The following is a 23603-nucleotide window of genomic DNA, read 5'->3' on the forward strand; positions in this document are numbered from 1 at the left end:
TCTCCTAGGTGTAAGACTGCTTTCCCTTTAAACCTACTGATTGTACCGAACTGGTCCGGGTATTTAGATTACAAACCAAGGACTGACTCGATGGGGTTGATTCTTGATATCTGATATACTAACTGGCACCTTGTTGATCCCATGAATAGTAATGAGCTTAAGGTCTCCGCATGCTGATGGGCCTGCTATTGCTGGACCTTATATATCAAAGAGATAAAAGACGACCATGCTGATTGAATGTAGCTGTATTCAGTGTTATTGTACTGATGCAATGAATTGATTATCCATTATATGCAGTTAGCTTACCTGTAGATGGCTATATCATTACCTTCCAATGTTGAAGACACATATCGTTCAGTATTCTTAGAGGAAGCATATTGGCACTTGTCCTGGTGTTAATTCTGGCCCTCAAGGTGTGCTATCCATTCTTCCTAGGACACACAATAGTAATGGTTGAAAATAATTCCAGTGGTCTGATTGCCGCTATGGAGCTGGTAATGTTTACAATGTGAAATGTTTGCACTGTCTCCTTTGTAAGAACTTGCCCATCATCATTTTCCATGCTTTCTGCTCTCTTGCTGACTTTGTAAGTATGCTCGCTTCTATACCTGGTAGGCTATGTGTTTCTGCCAGTGTGTTGCATATATTTTCCACTTGGTTGTTGCTTCTGGTGACTTCTTGCCACAGATTCTGAGCTGTGTTTCTTACACTGGTGTGCCCAATGTCCTTTAATACCACATTCTTTACAGTGATCCTGGTATGCTGCACAGCTTCTTGGTAGATGAAGTCGTCCACATCTTCTATACAGCATGCTCGATTTTCTCACCTTGGCTACTGTGTCAGTATTTGAAGCTGCACTTAATGCTTGCAAACTCTGTCAGCCTGTAAGGATAGCTTTGTATTTATGCCCTTCTTTTAATAAAGTTTCAATTTCAAGACCTTTGGATTTTCCAGGAGGTCATTTGAAAAGCTTCAATGGGTGCCGGCCCTATGGTTAACTCTATAATTCTTTCAGATCACTCAGCTTCAGAAAAGTCACAGTCCCTGTCTTTGTCCCTACAGCGACTGACAAATTGGTCAGTTGACTCTTTTATTTGCTGCCTATATGACATCAATTGCAACTGACATCCTGAAATTGACTTTCATACGGAGTTGGTCTTCTAGTTTGACCCATATTTTCTTAGAGTCTCTCTGATCATCATCTGATAAACCTGAGGTTTGCAGCCTATGAACACCTTCGATTCCAATAGCTATCTTAATTTTGACTGCTAGTTTATCTGGTTCTGATGCAGCCAAATCAAGGAACCATAACTCTACCTTTTGTTTGAAAAATTTCAAAAGAGGATCGCTGCTTCCCAATTCATGCACGGGAATTTAATCGACATCTTGCTGACATTCCCACGATTTTCCATGATTTCCTAGGTAAGAAGAAGCTTTCCTGATTTTCTCTACAGGAAGGTTTCAATGTGTTACAGATCTGGCTGCCTGCAGTACTTTTACTTACCACACCTGTTTCTGAACTCTATGGCACTGTGGGTCTGTGGCCCTGTTGCTCCCCTTCGCACAGTTTTTCAGACACTGTCCACAAAGTGGCTCTTTGGCGCGAACAGCACCATGATGCCTCATGGGGCGGCACAGTGGCGCAGTGGTGCAGTAGTTAGCACTGCTGCCTCACAGCTCCAGCGACCTGGGTTCAATTCTGGGCACTGCCTGTGTGGAGTTTGCAAATTCTCCCTGTGTCTGCATGGGTTTCCTCCGGGTGCTCCGGTTTCCTGCCAAAGGACTTGCAGGTTGGTACGTAAATGGACCATTATAAATTGCCCCTCGTATAGATACGTGGTAGGGAAATATAGGAACAGGTGGGGATGTGGTAGGGATATGGGATTAGTTTAGGATTAGTATAAATGGGTGGTTGATGGTCGGCACAGACTCGTGGGCCGAAGGGCCTGTTTCAGTGCTGTATCTCTAAACTAAATGGCTGTGATGGTTTTACAGCATTTTATTTTAAGCATGTCTTTCAATTAACTTACACTGGCCTGAACTAAGTCAACTGATCGCACCCCCTTTGACAATGAACCAGTGTCCCCTCAGTACAGTTACTCACTGTTCCCAATGGAGTACCGCCTGCTGATAGTGTTTCACCTCTCAAAGCTCTGTTGACAGCTTCTGCTCCCCTTGCAGAATGCTGCTGTAGTCCCAAGCTCAATCTGATACTCTCCCAATGTGCCGTTAAAGCTCAAAATCCTCAACAAAGCATACACTGCGACCATATTGCGTTTCCTCTATTCTTCAAACGCAACCACACCAATCAGACAGGTAGGACTGGTAAACTATATTGTGAGTTCTTTATTTAAAGATTGCAGCAGTATACAAATATTGCTGGAGAGCTCTTACTAGTGTGTCTTGCTTGGTCAACAAACACATTCCAACTATTGTGTCACGTGACAGATGACATCATACCCTCCCTGATGATATATACAAATTATGGACATACCCACTCAAAGACCCACAACAACAGCCGCCATCAGCAATCTGTGGACAGGCACTCCAAGGTCCTTCTGTTCCTCTATATGTCTTCCATTTATTCTGTATTCCCTTACCTTGTTAGCCTTTCTCAAATACATCACCTCACACTTTTCCAGTTTGAATTCCAATTGCCACTGTTCTGCCCATGTCACCGCATCCATTGATATCTTTTTGCAGTCTACAGCTTTCTCTTCATTATCACTCATAAAGCCAAACCTCCTTTGACAGCACCTTCCAAACCCGTGACCTCTACCACCTTGAAGGACAAGGGCAACAGATGCATGGGAACACCACCATTTACAAGTTCCCCTCCAAACCAACCCCCATCCTGACGTGGAACTATATCACCGTTCTTTCACTGTCACTGGGTCACAATCCTGGAACTCTCTCTCTAACAACACTGTGGGTGTACCTACACCACATGGACTGCAGCAGTTCAGGAAGGTGGCTCACCACCAACTTCTCAAGAGCAATTATTGATGGGCCAGCGGTGCTCAGATCCCAAATATGAATACAAAATTGAAAATCTTAGAACCTTAAATCTCCTGGGTGGCAATCAGTTATTTGTTCATTTGTACAGAGGTAAGCCAGGCAAACATTCAATGTAATTTCCTAATGGACTCAAACTTTTATTATTCTTTCATGGGATGCGGGCATCACTGACACAACCAGCATTTGTTGCCCATCCCTCATTACCCTTGACATGTGAGTAATTTGACTGGCAATTTCAGAGGGCAGTTAAGTCTTTCATTGCAGCAGCTTTTTCGGTAGCAGAGAGTGCGAGCGAGTGAGCAGCTGGGAAGGTCAGTTTAAAGTAAACTTAATTTCCTTTTGTTTTCGGCAGAGACCAGGGGGCTGCTGGGTAAGTAAAACCCTATATATTTGGGCCTTTTAAAATAACTTGCCTTTCATTGCAGCAGCTTTTTCGGGAGCAGACAGTGCGAGCGAGTGAGCAGCTGGGAAGGTCAGTTTAAAGTAAACTTAATTTCCTTTTGTTTTCGGCAGAGACCAGGGGGCTGCTGGGTAAGTAAAACCCTATATATTTGGGCCGTTTAAAATAACTTGCCTTTCATTGCAGCAGCTTTTTCGGGAGCAGACAGTGCGAGCGAGTGAGCAGCTGGGAAGGTCAGTTTAAAGTAAACTTAATTTCCTTTTGTTTTTGGTGGAGACCAGGGGGCTGCTGGGTAAGTAAAACCCTATATATTTGGGCCGTTTAAAATAACTTGCCTTTCATTGCAGCAGCTTTTTCGGGAGCAGAGTGTGCGAGCAAGTGAGCGGCTGGGAAGGTCAGTTTAAAGTAAACTTAATTTCCTTTTGTTTTCGGCGGAGACCAGTGGGCTGCTGGGTAAGTAAAACCCTGTATATTTGGGCCGTTTCTGACCCGTGATACTGTTGAGGGAGATGGCTCACCAGGGGAAGGCAGCACTAGCCAGATTCATGGCACCGTGGCTGTCTCTGCTGTTCAGAAGGGAGGGAAAAAGAGCGGAAGGGCTATAGTCATCACGGATTCGATTGTAAGGGGAGTAGATAGGCGGTTCTGTGGTCGAAAACGAGACTCCAGAATGGTATTTTGCCTCCCAGGTGCACGGGTCAGGGATGTCTCAGATCGGCTGCAGAACATTCTGAAGGGGGAGGGTGAACAGCCAGTTGTCGTTGTGCACATTGGCACCAATGATACAGGTAAAAAACGGGATGAGGTCCGACAAGCAGAATTTAGGGAGTTAGGAGCCAAGTTAAAAAGTAGGACCTCAGAGGTAGTAATCTCAGGATTTCTACCAGTGCCACGTGATAGTCAGAGTAGAAATGAAAGAATAGTCAGGATGAATGCGTGGCTTGAGAGATGGTACAGGAGGGAGGGGTTCAGATTTTTGGGACATTGGGACCGGTTCTGGGGGAGGTGGGACTATTACAAATTGGATGGTCTACACCTGGGTCGGACTGGAACCAATGTTCTTGGGGGTTCTTTTGCGAACGCTGTTGGGGAGGGTTTAAACTAATGTGGCAGGGGGATGGGAACCAAATGAGGTCCGTGGAGAGTAAGGATGTAGTAACTAAAGCCTGTAAGGAACTAGATAATGAAGTCAGCGTGACTAAGGGAAAGAGTAGGCAGGGAGCAGATGATGAAAGCAAAGGGACTGGTTGTCTGAGGTGTATTTGTTTTAATGCAAGAAGTGTAATAGGTAAGGCAGATGAACTTGGGGCTTGGATTAGTACCTGGGAGTATGATGTTATTGCTATTACTGAGACTTGGTTAAGGGAAGGGCATGATTGGCAACTAAATATCCCAGGATACCGATGCTTCAGGCGGGATAGAGAGGGAGGTAAAAGGGGGTGGAGGAGTCGCATTACTGGTCAAAGAGGATATCACAGCTGTGATGAAGGAAGGCACTATGGAGGACTCGAGCTGTGAGGCAATATGGGCAGAACTCAGAAATAGAAAGGGTGCGGTAACAATGTTGGGGCTGGACTACAGGCCTCCCAACAGCGAGCGTGAGATAGAGGTACAAATATGTAAACAGATTATGGAAAGCTGTAGGAGCAACAGGGTGGTGGTGAAAGGAGATTTTAATTTTCCCAACATTTACTGGGATTCACTTAGTGTTAGAGGTCTAGATGGAGCAGAATTTGTAAGGAGCATCCAGGAGGGTTTTCTAGAGCAGTATGTAAATAGTCCATCTCGGGAAGGGGCCATACTGGACCTGGTGTTGGGGACTGAGCCGAGCCAGGTGGTTGACGTTTCAGTAGGGGACTACTTTGGGAATAGTGATCACAATTCCGTACGTTTTAGAATACACATGGACAAAGACGAGAGTGGTCCTAAAGGAAGAGTGCTAAATTGGGGGAAGGCCAACTATACTAAAATTCTGCAGGAGCTGGGGAATGTAGATTGGGAGCAGCTGTTTTAAGGTGAATCCACTTTTGATATGTGGGAGGCTTTTAAAGAGAGGTTGATTAGCGTGCAGGAGAGACATGTTCCTGTGAAAATGAGGGGTAGAAATGGCAAGATTAGGGAACCATGGATGACAGGTGAAATTGTGAGACTAGCTAAGAGGATAAAGGAAGCATACATAAGGTCTAGGCAGCTGAAGAAAGACAAAGCTTTGAAAGAATATCGGGATTGTAGGCGCAATCTGAAACGAGGAATTAAGAGGGCTAAAAGGGGTCATGAAATATCTTTAGCAAACAGGGGTAAGGAAAATCCCAAAGCCTTTTATTCATATATAAGGAGCAAGAGGGTAACTAGAGAAAGGATTGGCCCACTCAAGGACAAAGGAGGAAAGTTATGCGAGAAGTCAAAGAAAATGGGTTAGATTCTAAATGAGTACTTTGCATCGGTATTCACCGAGGAGAGGGACATGACGGATGTTGAGGTTAGGGACAGATGTTTGATTACTCTAGGTCAAGTCGGCATAAGGAGGGAGGAAGTGTTGGGTATTCTAAAAGGCATTAAGGTGGACAAGTCCCCAGGTCCGGATGGGATCTATCCCAGGTTACTGAGGGAAGCGAGAGAGGAAATAGTTGGGGCCTTAACAAATATCTTTGCAACATCCTTAAACATGGGTGAGGTCCCGGAGGACTGTAGAATTGCTAATGTTGTCCCCTTGTTTAAGAAGGGTAGCAGGGATAATCCAGATAATTATAGACCGGTGAGCCTGACGTCAGTGGTAGGGAAGCTGCTGGAGAAGATACTGAGGGATAGGATCTATTCCCATCTGGAAGAAAATGGGCTTATCAGTGATAGGCAACATGGTTTTGTGCAGGGAAGGTCATGTCTTACCAACTTAATAGAATTCTTTGAGGAAGTGACAAAGTTGATTGATGAGGGAAGGGCTGTAGATGTCATATACATGGACTTCAGTAAGGCGTTTGATGAGGTTCCCCATGGTAAGCTGATGGAGAAAGTGAAGGCGCATGGGGTCCAAGGTGTACTAGCTAGATGGATAAAGAACTGGCTGGGCAACAGGAGACAGAGAGTAGCAGTGGAAGGGAGTTTCTCAAAATGGAGACGTGTGACCAGTGCTGTTCCACAGGGATCCGTGCTGGGACCACTGTTGTTTGTGATATACATAAATGATTTGGAGGAAAGTATAGGTGGTCTGATTAGCAAGTTTGCAGACGACACTAAGATTGGTGGAGTAGCAGATAGTGAAGGGGACTGTCAGAGAATACAGCAGAATATAGATAGACTGGAGAGTTGGGCAGAGAAATGGCAGATGGAGTTAAATCAGGGCAAATGCGAGGTGATGCATTTTGGAAGATCCAATTCAAGAGTGAACTATACAGTAAATGGAAAAGTCCTGGGGAAAATTGATGTACAGAGAGATTTGGGTGTTCAGGTCCATTGTTCCCTGAAGGTGGCAACGCAGGTGAATAGAGTGGTCAAGAAGGCATACGCCATGCTTTCCTTCATCGGATGCGGTATTGAGTACAAGAGTTGGCAGGTCATGTTACAGTTGTATAGGACTTTGGTTCGGCCACATTTGGAATACTGCGTGCAGTTCTGGTCGCCACATTACCAAAAGGATGTGGATGCTTTGGAGACGGTGCAGAGGAGGTTCACCAGGATGTTGCCGGGTATGGAGGGCGTTAGCTATGAATAGACTTTGAGTAGATTAGGATTATTTTCATTAGAAAGACGGAGGTTGAGGGGGGACCTGATTGAGGTGTACAACATCATGAGAGGTATAGACAGGGTGGATAGCAAGAAGCTTTTTCCCAGAGTGGGGGATTCAATTACAAGGGGACACGAGTTCAAAGTGAGAGGGGAAAAGTTTAGGGGAATATGCGTGGAAAGTTCTTTACGCAGAGGGTGGTGGGTGCATGGAATGCATTGCCAGTGGAGGTGATAGTCGCAGGCACGATAGCATCTTTTAAGATGTATCTAGACAGATACATGAATGGGCAGGAAGTAAAGAGATACAGACCCTTAGAAAATAGGCGACAGGTTTAGATAGAGGTTTTGGATCGGCGTAGGCTTGGAGGTCCGAAGGGCCTGTTGCTGTGCTGTAATTTGCTTTGTTCTTTGTTCTTAACCACATTGCTGTGGGTCTGGAGTCACATGTAGGCAAGAGCTGATAAGGGCAGTAGATTTCCTTCACTGAAGGACATTAGTGAACCAGATTGGTAACAGTTTCATGGCACTGTGACTGAGGCTAGCTTCATATTAATTTGTTAAACATAAACAGTACAAGCTACCATGGTGGGATTTGAACCCAGGTCCCCACTGCACCACCGTCTCTTCTGAGCAGATGCTAACAGCTCACATAACCCTGAAAAAAAAAATGATTGGCCTACACAGGGAATCAATCCACTGCCTTGGTGTCACTAGTACAATGCTTCAACCAACTGAACTGACCAAACTATGTTTCAATGGTCTTGTCAAAGTCGATTTATCGAGGATCCCTGGATGGCCAATTCAACAATGCAACCACTTGCCTGCTGTTTGAATGAATTCTGCTTAGAAATTCGTTTCAATTCCTTCTTTCAATGCATAGGCCGCGATTCATAGATAATTCTGAAGAAAAGCACCTTTTAATCAACAAACACCATTTTCTTGGCCAGTGCTGCTATATGGTGTCAGCGTGGCCGAGCAGTCTAAGGTGCTGTGTTGTCGTATCAGTCTGTGAAGAAGCATGAATTCAAGGCCCACTGCTGCTATCTTTTGAGTTGCGTACCCTTTTGGGCACATCACCAAATCCCTTCCTTACTCAGCAGTGTAGTTGGAGTTCAACTCCTGATGTCTGGCACCGAATACAGGAACCAGTCCCTCTGTGACTCTCCACGTGACTTTACCACGTGGTTTCTATCTGGCGTGAGATGCGCTCCTGCTGCACCATGAGGTCCACAGTAAGAAGATGAAGCTCAGCCCTGGCAGTGAGATCAGTTACAGATCACCACCGGTGCTCTCAGAGTGTGAGAGGTGGAAGCAGCAGCAGCCAAACCACCTCAACAACAGCTCAGGATCTCTGCTCCCTAATCCAGCCACTACTGGTGGAGAGTTGCCGGTCCCGGCCTGAGCTGTGTCTGGGAGCCGCCTGCCGGTCTCTCTTTACTGAAGAGGAAAAGGAGTTGCTCGATTCTGAGCCATCAGAGTGAAATATTTCAAAATCTATCTGTGATCTACCTGTCCAGCCCAGTTTCTAAAACTGGTCTAATTGTCTGTCTGTTGTAGAAATGGTGAGAAGTGAGGGTTTGTCATTTATCCCTTCGTCAGTATCACTTCAAAAGAAAACAGATGATCTGGTCATTACCACATTGCTGTTTGTGGGATCTTGCTGTGCACAAATTGGCTGCCACGTTTCTTAATTTACAACAACGATTACATTCAAAAGTACTTCATTGGCTGTAAAGCACCTTACGATGTCCTGATGTCATGAAAGGCGCTATATAAATGCAAGTCTCTCCATATAGATATGGTGCCTCTGCCATCTCCTCCCTTGTGCCATCGAGCACAGAGGTTTTATCTTCTCTAGTTTATTGGATTGTGAACCATCTGTCCCTTTTTATCTTCAATGTCTTCATTGCTTTGTTTCTCTCATCTTCCAAGGTCATGTCCACCCTGTTAGTGTCCCTGACAAATATAGAGGTGAAAAGGTTAAGCAGAATGAAGCAATATTTTAGAAAGGCAGCCCAGCAGAATAAATCAGGATGGGAGAAAGACAGACAAGCTGTTACAGGATTAGGGAGTAAAGGTTGATAGCTGGGATCTGTACAGACTTTACAATAAACAAATTCAACTATGGAATGTTTGGACTAATGTGAAACAAAAAATAGATCCAGGCCAGAGACATCTGGAGTGGGTGCTGATAAATACTTCCATAAGTAGAAACAAAGTGAGAATCAGAAATACATCTCAGCTAAATTTAATGATCAGGTTTGGTATAGAATAGAACAAACAAGCTGCTCGGGCGAAGGTTAGGATAAGAAATTGAAACCTGGAGCCGGGGGAGGGGGTGGGCCTCGAGGCCGTAAATCAACCATTTCTGTGGAATGTTGGTATAAGGAAACAAAGAGATAAAAGACAAACAGTTGATAACAGTTTGGAGATATCTGGTATGTGTATTGATAAGACTGAGGAAATGTGCTCATTAGAATACGTAATCAATCATCATTGTTTTCATTAAAGTTTATGGTCAATCATATCAATTATCTGTTGCTTGAACACAGTGATGGTGCAGTGATTAGTACTTCAGCCTTACAACTCTAGCAACCTGGGTTCGGTTCTGGGTACTGTCTGTGTGGAGTTTACAAGTTCTCCCTGTGACTGTGTGGGTTTTTGTTGGGTGCTCCAGTGTCCTCCCACCACCGAAGATTTGCAGGTTGATAGGTAAGTTGCTCGTACTGTAGGTAGGTGGTGGGAATTTGGGATTAATGTAGGAGGCGATGCAGTAGAGAACATGGGATTAATGTCGGATTAGTATAAATGGGTGGTTGATTGTCTGCACAGACTCGGTGGGTCGAAGGGCTGGTTTCAGTGCTGTATTTTTCCATGACAATGCATGATAACAATGGTCTATGCATTTGTGCTCCTGGATGTAAAGTTAGAGTATTACCTTGGAATACCCAAGCTGGTGTTTCTCCCTGCGTACACTTAAATAAATCAACTGATCCTGTAACTGAGTCTCCTGGTGTGGTGGTTGAGTTGTCCCACAACAGAGGTAAATTAATTATTCAATATTATGGTCATTTGGCTGTCATTACCTGTGAGTTTATTCTGCACATGCCTGAATGTCCTTATCCCTATCCTGATGTTTCCTGAGCATTCCTTATCATATCTGAATCATCTGGAGTGTTCATTATTCTATCTGATACATCCTGAGCATTCCCTATCCGATACATCCCAAGCGTTATTTATCCTATCCGATAAATCCCAAGCGTTATTTATCCTATCCGATACATCTCGAGCATTACTTAGACACTTTGATTCTCCTTAAGCTCATGATCTTCTCTAATTCTCCCTGTCTCTATTTCTTTGATATACGCTGAGAGTCCCTTACTCTCACTGCTACACACTCATAGCCTTCAGATCCCCTGGATAAGTATTAATCCCTTATATTCCCTTACAGCCTCAGTGATCCCTGTGCTCTTTTGGATTCACTAAGAAACACTTAGACTCCCTGAAATTATGAGAAGTTTTTTGAACGCCATGGCACAGACCGGTGTGTGTGGAAACGTTTGACTTTACAGCGTGTGCTGGATAATAAAGAGCAAACGTGTATGTGAGAAGAGCACAGAAAAGTTGTACCTGGAGCTGCGCCCTTGAGGTAAGTAAAAACAAACCGTTATCATGAAAGCATAAAATTAAAAACTGACAATGCTAGAAACATTCAGCAGGTCAGGCAGCATCTGTGGAGAGAAATTCTTTTCATCAGGATACAATCATCCACTTTGATACTTCACATCGTTCAGATCTTACACTCTCTGTACCTCCGTGCAAGGAACAGTTAGGGTGGAAATTATGGCAGCAATGTATAACTCCCCCACTGTGGCTTGCGGAAGGATGGGACTCGGATGCAGGAATCTTGTATGTGTTGACAAAAGGAAGAAACACATCAAGTCTTAAACACAATAACAATGAGGATGGAATTCAAAACCATGCATTCAGGGTATAATGGATTCGTGGTCCACCGACTGAACCTCTCAGTCATATCGTCATTAGAACATGACTTGGAAAGCTCTCTTATTTCCTTCATTCTCATTACAAAAACTGGACTCAGAGAGCACACAACAAGAAAGCTCGCTTTCAATTACCAGTCATCAGTACTGCAAGTGAAGCTGTGTTAGTGTGGTTTCAAGAGGTGGGTTTCTGTACTGGTTCTTTGAGGGATGGGGGTTCCAATCCCAATGTTACCATACATCTTGTTATAAAATGGAAAGACTAAAATAAAAGCTGAAAATGTTGGAATTTTTCAGCAGCTTTTGTGGAGAGATACTATTCACCAAAAATATATTTCTTTAACAGTCATTGCAGTGATCTGTGTCAGACTATCACAACTGATTTGATGGGACTGTGACTGTATAATGGTGAATAATCTGTTTTGTGGTCACAGCAACAGCGATTCAAACCAAATCAAGACAGAGCTTACTTTAAGCGTTAAACCTGCTGCTGCACCTGTAGTATAAGGGCTTGAAAGGGTTAATGTTGAGACTGTGAGAATAAACCCCTCCCACTTTAGTGTAACCAATGTTAGTCACTTGGGTGTTCGGCTTGGAAGAAGGTACAAGCAGGACGTGGTGTGCTAGCTAGAGAGGCTGTGGAGAGTGTAAATAATTATATGTATTTAATAAACGAGTTATTATTTAGCCCTACAAAAAGCTATTGACTATTTTTACATCATCGCACTTACTGTGCTTCACTTTCCACATTCAACCCCGCCTCTTCTCTTAGATTATTCCTTCCATATTAATACTGACTTGCTTCCATTTCATTTTACTGCAGCTTAGCTGACTGTAGCATTCATCAACTTTCATATTCTTGAAGCCATTAACATTGCTCAGTTACCACCGCTGTTTCTCAGTTGCACACGTTCCATTCACAGCACTGTTCATTTGGGCCTTGAACTCAGTCGATAAATTCAGGTCTGAGTGACGGCTCGGCAGACACATGCTGCAAAAGCAGGACTGGCCTTTGGAAGGACAGCGGTGGGTTGTTGATCATATGTCTTTGGGGAATCTTCTTAGACAAGGGATGTGAACTGAGGAACTGGGCTTTTTTTGACAGGCAGTTGCTGCTTTTCTCATGATATGTGTTATTTGATGAAGTAACAGAAAATGTTGATGAAGCTAGTGATAGTATGGTTGATGTTGTGTAAATGGACTTTCAAAAGGCATCTGGTGAAATAACACAAAATCGACTTGTTCGAAAAATTAAAATGGATGGAATGGGCCAGTTCAAACCCAGCTCACAGCGAGATTTTTTTTGTCAATTTTCCTGAGTTGGCTGTCTGAGGAGATCACTGACTTGTTCACCACTCAAACAGACATTTGCTGTAATCCGTTGAACTGATTGATGCAAAGCTCATCTTGCTAATTGGAAATGTTCACATTTATCAGCGTCAATTAGATATTGTGCATTTGTTAGAAACTAATCTAAAGGTAAAAATGGATGAGAAATAAACACTGAAGACAACAAGTAAATGTGTTTTCATAAAGATCCTTGCAAGGTTTTGAAGGAACTGAAACCTTCAGTGAATGAGTGGGGATGTGGTTTGGTTTCATTACGTTGAACCAGATTTCTGTGCGTAAAATGACCACGGCAGAACTCGAATCTTCATAGAATCATTGGAATTTCCTGCAGAAAGTGAAGAAATTGAAAAAGCAGCTAACTTGTGGTGGCTTCACTCGTGGTCGAGTGGTTAGGACTTAATGCTCTTACTACCATGGCCTCGGTTCGATTCATGATTGGAAAAATTGTAAGATCTTGCTACTGTGACAAGTCTCACAAACATGACATACGTGTTAAATAAAAGCAGAAAAATGCTCAGTATCTCAAGCGTTAGCTGTGGAGAGAGAAGCACAATTAAAGCCCCAGGTCTGTGATCATTCATCAAAGCTGGTGGGGTGATCAGAGATGTAACAGTTCAATGACAATTACAGAGATAGAGCAAGGAGAATGAAAGTGAACACGTGAAGGGCTGTGATAAGTTAGAACATGGAGTGATGGACTGATAAAAGGGATGATGGGGCAAGGAAAATGTGGATGGTGATGGGATAGCTTTTTCTGCTTGCTGTTCAAACTGGCACAAATATCACTCCTGATCAACCAATCACTGCAGCTCTGTCAAAGATTCACGCTGGGTCGAATGGCCTACTTCTGTGCTGTACCTTTCTATAATTCTTTGTTTCTCAACACCACTGCTGATGCCTTCACAGTCATTCTGCCATCTTACAATCCATCACAGTCAAATACACTTTCTTAACTTGTTTCCTGGTCTTTTGACCTCATGCCACTGAGGAAATGCAGCGAAAAATGTTCTTATAATTTTTATCACCAGATTTGGAATGACATTTGGAATGACACCTGCTGAATGACATTTTAAATGGTGCCAACCCTTCACTGCAGCTCAACTCAACAAAACATTCACTGTTATCATCAGCCTGTTAGGTATTTTCTTTCACTACATCTGCTTAACAACATTAGCTTCTCATAGCTCTGCTTTCTTCACATTGAAAACCTATGAGAAAATATGCACATTTTGAAATCTAAGCAACGTGTAAAGAATTGGAGGAAGTGTGTGACTGTGGATAATTGCTAATGGGAACAAATCTTGAACATTCATGTATTCAGTATCTGGAAGAAGCAGGAATATAAGATTCTGGTGCGTATTTATCCTGTTATCTACAAAATCTATCGCTTCTCAATGTGCTGCATCTTTCATTCTCACTTCCTGCTTTCCAGGGAAACCTGTGTTTTATGAATTCGATGTGTTCACATCAAGTAGCTAATTCACCCGGGAGCTGGAGAAGCAGCGGGAGCTGGAGGAAAGACAGTGACAGAAGCAGAAGGAGATGCCACATGAAAGTGTCAGAATTTGATGTGAGCCAGTTGTTTCTATTGGTGTACGATGGCCGTGCATTGCTTGGCACATTTCACAGGAACCATATTAATTATCTTGGTCCATTTTAGAAATTGAAACTTGCATCTCCGCAGCTTGTGGGACTATTTCATCTCACTGTCTATTTTATGCACATGCCTTCATCACTCGGTGCTGTTATTGGCTGGATAAATCATTTCCATTCAAACCAAACAGGCCATTTTGCACAAGAAACATGTCTGTGGTGAAAATAGACTGAAGTGAAGGAACAGGAAACGCACGTGTGTCAATTTCCTGGTGGTCTTGTGTGTTTATTGCTTTTAAATATAGTAATAAGGAAATAAGCAATCTTCAGTTGAGTGTCCATAAACTGTGAGCTATTTATTGCTGTAGTAACACACTTACAGGAGAACTTGTCTTACACGTGTGACCAGGTGTCTTGTTCAACTCCAACTAACTGATCACATGCGGTTGTGACATCACTTCCTGTGATGCTGTGTATAGCATTTCCATGAGCAAAGTGATATCACAACATCCCCCTTTCCAAACATGGAGATACACAAAAGACAACTATGTACATAATGGAATGAAATAACTTTAAAAAAAATAGTTAGACATGCATCAAGTGTCTCTGAAATTTACAAGGTGGTCTGCTGACTCGACCTGATCTTGTCACAATGTAGCTTGATGGAGACCGAGACTTAACAGCTTTCTTGACATTGCTTCTGTGTGTATTTTGACAGTTGTCCTGTGTTCGATTGTTACTCTGATCATTTGTTCTTGCTGCTGTTACAAAAGTGCCTCTGTGTGTTGTTATTTTTCTTTGAGAATTCATTTTTGAAAGATTGAAAAAAATGCTAAACTTGGGGGTTTTCAAAGGAAGTCATGTAAAGGCCACCTGACTTTGAAAAACAGTCCTTGGGAATATTTTTTTGAAAAGGGACACTGAGAGGTCTTCTCAGCAGAACAAGCCTTTCCGTGAAGCCACCTGACTTCCAGCAATAGCAACAAGCCTTTGTGGGAAACACCTGACTTCCAGCTCAATAAACAAGGGACAACTTTGAACACCTGGAGAAGTTGTTCACAAAGAAGTGACAGGCCAGGATTGATGGCCGTCAAAAGGTTGGTTTCGCTTTTGAACTGTTTTGACTCCACTGTGTCAACTCATCTCATCTCCTGTCTTTGAACAAAAACCTGCTAAATTAATTCTCAATGCTGCCTGAAAAGAACGGTTCTAAAAGATCCCGGTGACCCACCCCCGGATGCCAGACTGCATGCCAGTTTTGGAACACAACATATCTCATCTTCTATTCCTTCAAGAAGAAGCAGGTTTTCAGCCCAAGTGTTTCTTTTGTCTGTAAAAAGCTCTAAAAACACAAAATACCTTTATTTTTTCCGGTTAACGTGTGTATGTGTGTGTCTGGGTTTGAGGTGCTAAGGTAAAAAGGGAACTTTGATATTTCAATCTGTAGGTTTATGCTTTACTTCATTACTGGGTAAGACAGTTCTTTTTACAATAAACTGATATTTTTGTTGTTTATTAAAGAAACCTAATTTGTGTGTTTTATTCTGGGAGAAAAATAGCATCTATGATTGACTGTATCAGTTAAGAGGGAAAAAAATTAAACATATGTTGTGACCCATGGGGAAGTGGAACCAAAATAAACAGTGCACTCCTCCCGCCTCGGTCATAACATATAATTAGGTTTCTTTCAAGGCAAAACCCAGTGCTGACGATATACGATTGTAAGTGGGGTAACAATAGTTTAAAATAGTTGGCATTTGATACAATACCACACAGCAAACTTGTGAGCAAACTTGTAGATCAAGAATAAAAGGGACAGTAGCAACATGGGTACGAAATTGTCTGAGTGACTTGAAACGAGGGGTAGTGGTTAATGGCTGATTTTCGGGCTGGAGAAAGGTTTGTAGTGGAGTTCTTCAGGGATCAGTGTTGGGACCCTTGCTTTTCCTGATTTATATTAATGACCTACACATTGGTGTACAGGGCACAATTTCAAAGTTTGCAGAAGATACGAAACTTGGAAGCATTGTGAACTGTGTGAAGAATAGTTTAGAACTTCAAAAAGGACAAGACAAGTTGGTGGAATGGGCAGACAGGTGGCAGATGAAGTTCAATGCAGAGAAATGTGAAGTGATTCATTTTGGTGGGAAGAACATGGAGAGACAATATAGAATAAAGCAGACAATTCTGAAGGGGGTGCAGGAGAAGAGGGACCTCAGTGTATATGTGTATAAGTCATTGAAGGTGGCAGGACAGGTTGAGAGCGTGGTGAATAATGCATACAGTATTCTGGGCTTTATTAATAGGGGCATAGAGTACAAGAGTAAGGAAGTTATATTGAAGTTGCAAAAGACACTAGTTTGGCCTCAGCTGGAGTATTGCATCCAATTCTGGGTACCGCACGTTAGGAAAGATGTAAGGGCATTGGAGAGAGTACAGAAAAAAGATTCACGAGAATGGTTCCAGGGATGAGGAATTTCAGTTATGAAGATAGATTGGAGAAGTTAGGACTGTTTTCCTTGGCGAAGAGGAAGCTGTGAGGCGATTTGATAGAGTTATTCAAAATCATGAGGGGTCTGGACAGAGTAGATGGAGAGAAACTGTTCCCATTCGTGAAAGGATCGAGGACGAAAGGGCACGCATTTAAAGTATTTGGTAAGGGAAGCAAAAGTGACATGAGGAAAAACGTTTTCATGCAGCGAGTCGTTAAGATCTGGAATGCACTGCCTGGGAGTGTGGTAGAGGCAGCTTCAATTGAAGCATTCAAAAGGGAATTTGACAGTTATATGAAAAGGAAGAATATGCAGGGTCATGGGGAGAAGGCAGGGGAATGGAACTAAGGGACTTGCTGTTTCAGAGAGCCAGTGCAGACACGATGGGCCGAATGGCCTCCTTCTGCTGTGCAACAATTCTGTGATTCTAGTTGCTTAGTAGGACAGAACTTGAAAATTGCCGAAAATAGAGACGTGTTGTCAAAGCTTTTCATCATGCACTCATCGGGACAATCCACAAGAATAACCAATGTCAGGGCAACTTATATGGTATGAGAAGAGAGTGCTGATTGCTTAGCAAGTGAACTCTGATTGGTAGAGGCGTTGCCATGGAGAATGCACCAGTTTGCGGTGACTGATTGTTTACTGTCAAGCTTTGTTTGAAATTTAAACCAGGCAGTTCAACGTTGATTGGTCAAAGCATTGCCCGAAGGAATGAACCAGCAAATGGCTGTCACTTATTTTGTTCCACTGAAACAGGCGCAATGTTTGTACATGTTCTTTCCATCTGCAAAGAACAGGGCCCTATGTATTAATATATGTAGCTTCCAGTGCCCGCAAATGGGCCACACTGTGAGCCCTACTAACAATATTAAACTGGTTGTCAGCATAATTCTTAGCACACTGTGGATTATTTAGCAAACGTTGCCCAATTGCTGAATCACATCTAATGTTGGACACTGTGTTTTGAGTTTTGCAAGCACGGGCTTGTTGGGTATGGCGATGAATCATGAGATTGGTGTTACATACTGACATGATTTCCATTGTTTGCACATCAGGTTTACAATTCAATTTGCTTTGGATATTGATGAGAATCTCACTTCAAATGATGGTAGAAATATTCTTATATCAACATTAATTATTGAATCCTGGACCAAATACTTTTAGGGATGGATTGTAACGTTTGAAATGAGATGCAGCTAAGAAGAAGAAGATGGGAATGATGTTATTAATGATACAGCCGAATGCATTGCACCCTTGGGGTTTTGTTGATCAATTTCGTTCTCCACCTTGAAATTAAGAAGAGGGTGCGGCACCAGGTGGAATCCAACAGTTGTTTCACTGTTATAAGGGTTATGCCTCATAATCTACCCAACAAAAGCTGCAAACAGTCTGATGGATCCGGACTGTCTTGTTTCCAAGGGCAATGTGTATCCTTTATAAATTGTCATGTCCAGAACTGTACACAGTATTCCAGGACTGGTCTAACCAGGAATTTATATGGTGGTAGCAAAACTGCACCTCCTTTAGCTAACTGCCTCGGTAGCAGATTGTACAGTTAGGGTATTTACATAATATGTAGCGACTCAGCAAAAGACTTGTTTGATCAGAATAACAGTGTAAAAACTGGAATGTGAATGAAATTCCAACAATAAATATAGATAAAAGTTTCAAAACTTTTCAAGTATTCCGAGCCAAACTGTTGGTGTCATTGGTTCAGGCCATCCTTGTCAATGATCGCGTCCCATACATTGGCACTGTAGCAATTCCTGCACCACTGAAAATATTACTTTCTTCGGATGCGCGTTTCCTGAAATGCAACCATTCGGTGGTGCACTGCTGGCACTTGCGCAAATCAGCCTCTTGGACACTATGACACAAAACAGCGAAACAAACCGAAATCCCCTCAATGGCCACTATCGCTGCCTCAATCATCGCATTGAGTTCCCCACTCAATCGCCGCTACTCTTCACCGCTCTCTCGCGCGCTCGCCGCTGATTCCGCCCCTTGGTTGGGGTCCAATGACGGAGCGTTTACCCAAGATATCCAGCGGTTGAGGATGTCCCATATTCACAAGACAGGAAACCAGAGCGCCGGCGCAATGTTGAACAGCACTTGGAGCATGCGCAGTGTGAATGTGAATGATGGCGGGCGCTTTTGCACTCGGTAAGCGGGGGCAAGAGCGGTGGATCCGGCGGGTGGGCGAGGAGGCTTCAGAAACACCCGGTGTAGGTCTCAACAACCTCAATAAGAAGTTCCCGGTCCCGCGTTTGCACTGAGCGGGGTGGCAGCTGCGGGGCTTCTCCCGGTGACAGGCCCGGAATTAACGGCCACCAGATTTCCAGCTCTTTTGGAGGAAATAAAGATTAATAAACTGTAACATCAAAGGACAAAACTTTAAAGGAAACTGAGCTCAGTTATAAAGGGGCCTGGGGGAGGGTGGGAGGAACCATTTAGGACACAGCACAGGGCAGGAGGTCCCCCTTCCCTGGTTCCACAAAGACTCCCCTTGGACTGGGCCACACCTGGGCAGGGCTGGCTCAAGGTGCAGGAAGCTGCAAGCTGCTAGGCTGAGCTGTGGACTGGGAGGAGTGGAGGGTTTGACTGACAGGCCTGGGGAGGGGGATATCAGGGCAGGTACACACACTGCTCCCCCTTTTCCTTCTGGGAACTTTTACTGGAATCGTGTTGCTGAGTGTTTCTGAACTCTGTCTCCCTAGCCTGGTAATGTTGGTGGATTGTGGGCTGCTGTGAGTGTTGGACTATATTGTCTCTCCTCATTCTTCCTCCTTCTCCCACTCCGAGTTCCAGGCTGCAGGCTCCGGCGGCTCAATGTACCTGAAAAATTTACTCTGTTTGTCTCTCTACAGATGCTGTCTGAACCACTGAATACATCCAGTATTTTCTCCTTTGATTTCAGATTTCCAGCATTTGCAGTATTTTGGTTTTATTTTAATGCAAGCGTTGCTCACAAAATTATGTCAAGAAATCTTGACGGACCAATTAAGAGATGGTTTCTATCGGGATGGGTGTTGATGTTTTTGGTTGCATCAGTTTGATTTACAGTGGAAATGGAGGAACAGCTGCTGGCTTTAATCCCGAGTACTTTTGAGCCCAGTCAGGCCCAGCAATTTCTAATGTGAGACTGTGAGGGAGGTAGATTCCAGGGGAGATGAGGTTCCTAAACCGACACCAACCACTCAATGTAAAAGAGTATTGTTTTAGGAACAAATATTTCTGTAGAGGCTTTTAATCCATTTTTACATGTACAAAATTTGTTACTTCATTCTTGGGATATGGGCATCACTAGCCAGACCAGCATATAGAGTCATCGAGAGATACAGCACTGAAACAGGCCCTTCAGACCACCGAGTCTGTGCCGACCAACAACCACCCATTGATACTAATTCTACATTAACCCATATTCCCTACCACTACCCCACCATTCTCCAACCATCTACCTACACTAGGGGCAATTTACAATGGCCAATTTACCAATCAGCCTGCAAATCTTTGGTTGTGAGAGAAAACCGGAGCACCCGGCAGAAACCCATATATTGCCAATTCCCATTGAAAAGGTGATGGCGGGCCACTTTCTTGAACCGCTGCAGTCTGTGTGGTGAAGGTGCTCCCACGATGCTGTTAGGGAAGGAGTTACAGGACACTCATCCAGTAATGATGGTGATATATGTCCAAGTTCACATCAACTTGTATTTATGTAATGCTCTTAATGTAATAAAATGTTTCACAGGATTGTTATAAAATTACATTTGACACTGAGTCATATAAGAAGATATTAGGACAGATGTGCAAATGCTTGATCAAAGAGGTGTGTTTTAAGAACTGTCTGAAGCACGGAAGGTGAGGTTTAGGGAGGGAATTCCGAAGCTTATGGCCTGGGCAGCTGAAGGCACGGCCACCAGTGGTGGAGCAATGAAAATCGGGGATGCTGAAGATGCCAGAATTAGATGAGCCCTGATCTCTCGGTGGGTTGTAGGGCTGGAGGAGATTATAGAGATAGTGAGGGGTGAGGGCATGGAGAGATTTGAAAGCAAGGATGAGGATTTTAAAATTGAGGTGCTGCTTAACTGGGAGCCTGTGTAGGCCAGTGAGCACAGTGGTGATGGTGAACAGGACTTGGTTCCAGTAAGGACACAGGCAGCAGAATTTTTATGATCTCATGTTTACGGAGGGTAGAATGTGATAGGCCATCCAGGAGTGTGTTAGAATAGTCAAGCTGAGAGGTAACAAATGCATGGATCTAAGTTTTAGAGGCAGATGAGCTGAGACAGTGGCAAAGTCGTGTGATGTTACTGAGGTGAAAATAGGCGGTCTGAGTGATGGTGCTGATATGCAGTCAGAAGCTCATCTTGGGGTCAAATATGACACCAAGGTTATGAACGGTCTGGTTTAGCCTCAGACACTTGCCGGGGAGAGGGATTGAGTTGGTGACTAGGGAGTTGACTTTGTAGCAGAAACTGAAGACAATATTTAATCAGAGGAAATTTCTGTTCATACAGTACAGGATGTCAGACAAGTCAGGATGGTGTGTGACTTGGAGGGGAACTTGGAGGCGATGGTGTTCACATACACCCATTGCCCTGATCCTTCTAGATGCTGGAAATTGAGGGTTTGAGAGGTTCTGTCAAAGTTGTGTTCGAGTTGCAGATATATAAAATCCCTCTCCTCTGCCTGCTCCTCGCCCTCTCCCTCCCTCTCTCTCTGCTCCCATAGAGGGTAGAGTCTTGTGTAGGTCCACACTGGTTGGCAGGTTCCCTTCCCTTCCCTGAAGGACATTAGTGAACCAGTTAGGGTTGTCCATCAATCCAGCAGCTTTCATGGTCACTTCTTCCTATTGCTGGTCCCATAAATTACCAGATTCATTCAGTTCCATTTCATAACCTGCCGTTGTGTTTTTGTGGATTCTCTCACACTTTTTCTTTTTAAAATTAATTTCATAGGGTTGTAGAAGGGGGAGGATTTGCAGCCGTGAAATGCAAAGCAAACGTCAGATCAAGATCTGAAACAGTCGCCCAATGGAACATGGAAGGAAAAAACACCGATCAAAGTGGGGAGAAACTGTACACGTGTTCTGTGTGTGGACGGGGTTTCAGCCGATCATATGGCCTGCCAAGACACAAGTGCAGTCACATTGGGAAGAAACCATGTAAATATGGGGACTGTGGAAAGGGATTGAATTATCAAGTTGGAGCTAGAAACTCATCAACGCAGTCACACCCTGGAGAGGCCGTTCACCTGCTCTGAGTGTGGGAAAGGATTCACCCAATCATCCGACCTGCTTGAGACATCAGTGAGTTCACACTGACGAGCGACCTTTTAAATGTCCAGACTGTGGGAATTGCTATGAAGGTTCTGCTGAACTGATGATCCATCAAGGTGTTCACACTGATGAAAGACCGTTCAGGTGCTGTCCCTGCGGGACTGGGTTCAGACAGTCATCTGATCTCAGTGTACACCAGCGTATTCACACTGGGGAGACGCAGTTCACCTGCTCTGAATGTGGGAAGAGATTCACTTACTCATGCACCCTACTGAGACACCAGCAAGTTCACACAGGGGAGAGGCCATTCAGCTGCTCAGAATGTGGGAAGGGATTCACTCAGTCATCCAGCGTTCTGATACACCAGCATATTCACACTGGGAAGAGGCCATTCTCCTGCTCAGAATGTGGAAAGGGATTCATTGACTCGTCCACCCTGCTGAGGCACCAGCGAGTTCACACTGGGGAGAGACCATTCACCTGCTCAGAGTGTGGGAAGGGATTCACTCGGTCATCCCACCTGCTGGCACACCAGCGGGTTCACACTGGGGAGAGGCCATTCACCTGCTCAGAGTGTGGGAAGGGATTCATTCAGTCATCCCGCCTTGAGACACCAGCGAGTTCACACTGGAGAGAGGCCATTCATCTGCAAAGAGTGTGGGAAGGGATTCATTCAGTCATCCCATCTGCTGATACACCAGCACATTCACAATGGGGAGAGGCCGTCCACCTGATCAGGGTGTGGGAAGGGATTCATTCAGTCACCCCACCTTCTGAGACACCAGTGAGTTCACACTGGGGAGAGGCCGTTCACTTGATCAGGGTGTGGGAAGGGATTTCTTACTTCATCCAAACTTGTGAAACGCCAGCCAGTTCACAGGTAACTCAGGGATGGGAAATTTCTGCCACATAGCAAATTTTCAACATTAGGGTTTCGTAAATACACCATTAGCTTTTCTCTTTCCAACCTTGACCAAAAGACTGGCCTTCAAAAAAAATGGAACTGACAGTTCCGATTTTTTTTTAAACCTTCCAACCAGCAAGCTGTCGGGAGTTTTTTTTTTAACCTCTTTTAAGTCACCTTTATTTTTTATCGTCTTCCACCTTAGTGGGAAGCAAGTGGATGGTACTGCATACTGCTTCACAACTTCAGTGTGTCAGTCTTCTGGAAATGGCCAAAAAGGAGGTGTGTGTATCCACAGACCAATTCACAATGTTTGATTTTGCCTTCATGGGATATCTTAGCAGAGATCACCTGAGAACTGACACAGCTCATTTGACATGGCTTAAAATTAATGGTGCAGAATCAGTAGCTGGCAAGTCGCTGGTCTTCAGCAAAAACATTGGTCTGTCAATAGGAATTTGAAACTTGCTTCCATTTACACAGCAGTATAAGTCTGAAGTAATTTCTGAAAACACTTCACAAACTGGTTACTGTGAATATCCTGCAGTGATCATGAGCTTTGTAACCTTAATATGTTCTGAGCATTGCAGCAACTGAAGTGATCTGGAATTTCCACTTATCGGTTTGCTCAGGTGTATGGCTGAATTCCATTCATTGTTCATCTCCGTTTTCACTGTCTACTGCCCCAGTCACTCTGTAAACCTTGAGTCAGTGTGAAGCGCTGTCTTTTGCACCATAGTGATGGAAGGCAAGGAGTTTAAATCTGGCCATCTTTCTTTAATACGTGTTTGGTATTGCTTAAGATTATCTGGAAAAGACTGTCCTGCACCACAAGTGCTCT

At 43.8% G+C, this 23603-nt stretch overlaps 1 pseudogene; it reads left to right on the forward strand.

The window, feature by feature from the left end:
• The first annotated feature begins 449 nt into the window (after positions 1-449).
• LOC137348827 (zinc finger protein 623-like) lies at positions 450-22676 on the forward strand (annotated as a pseudogene).
• Positions 22677-23603: the final 927 nt, after the last annotated feature.

The sequence above is a fragment of the Heterodontus francisci genome, chromosome 34 (genome assembly GCF_036365525.1).
Source record: "Heterodontus francisci isolate sHetFra1 chromosome 34, sHetFra1.hap1, whole genome shotgun sequence".
Taxonomy (NCBI): Eukaryota; Metazoa; Chordata; class Chondrichthyes; order Heterodontiformes; family Heterodontidae; genus Heterodontus; species Heterodontus francisci.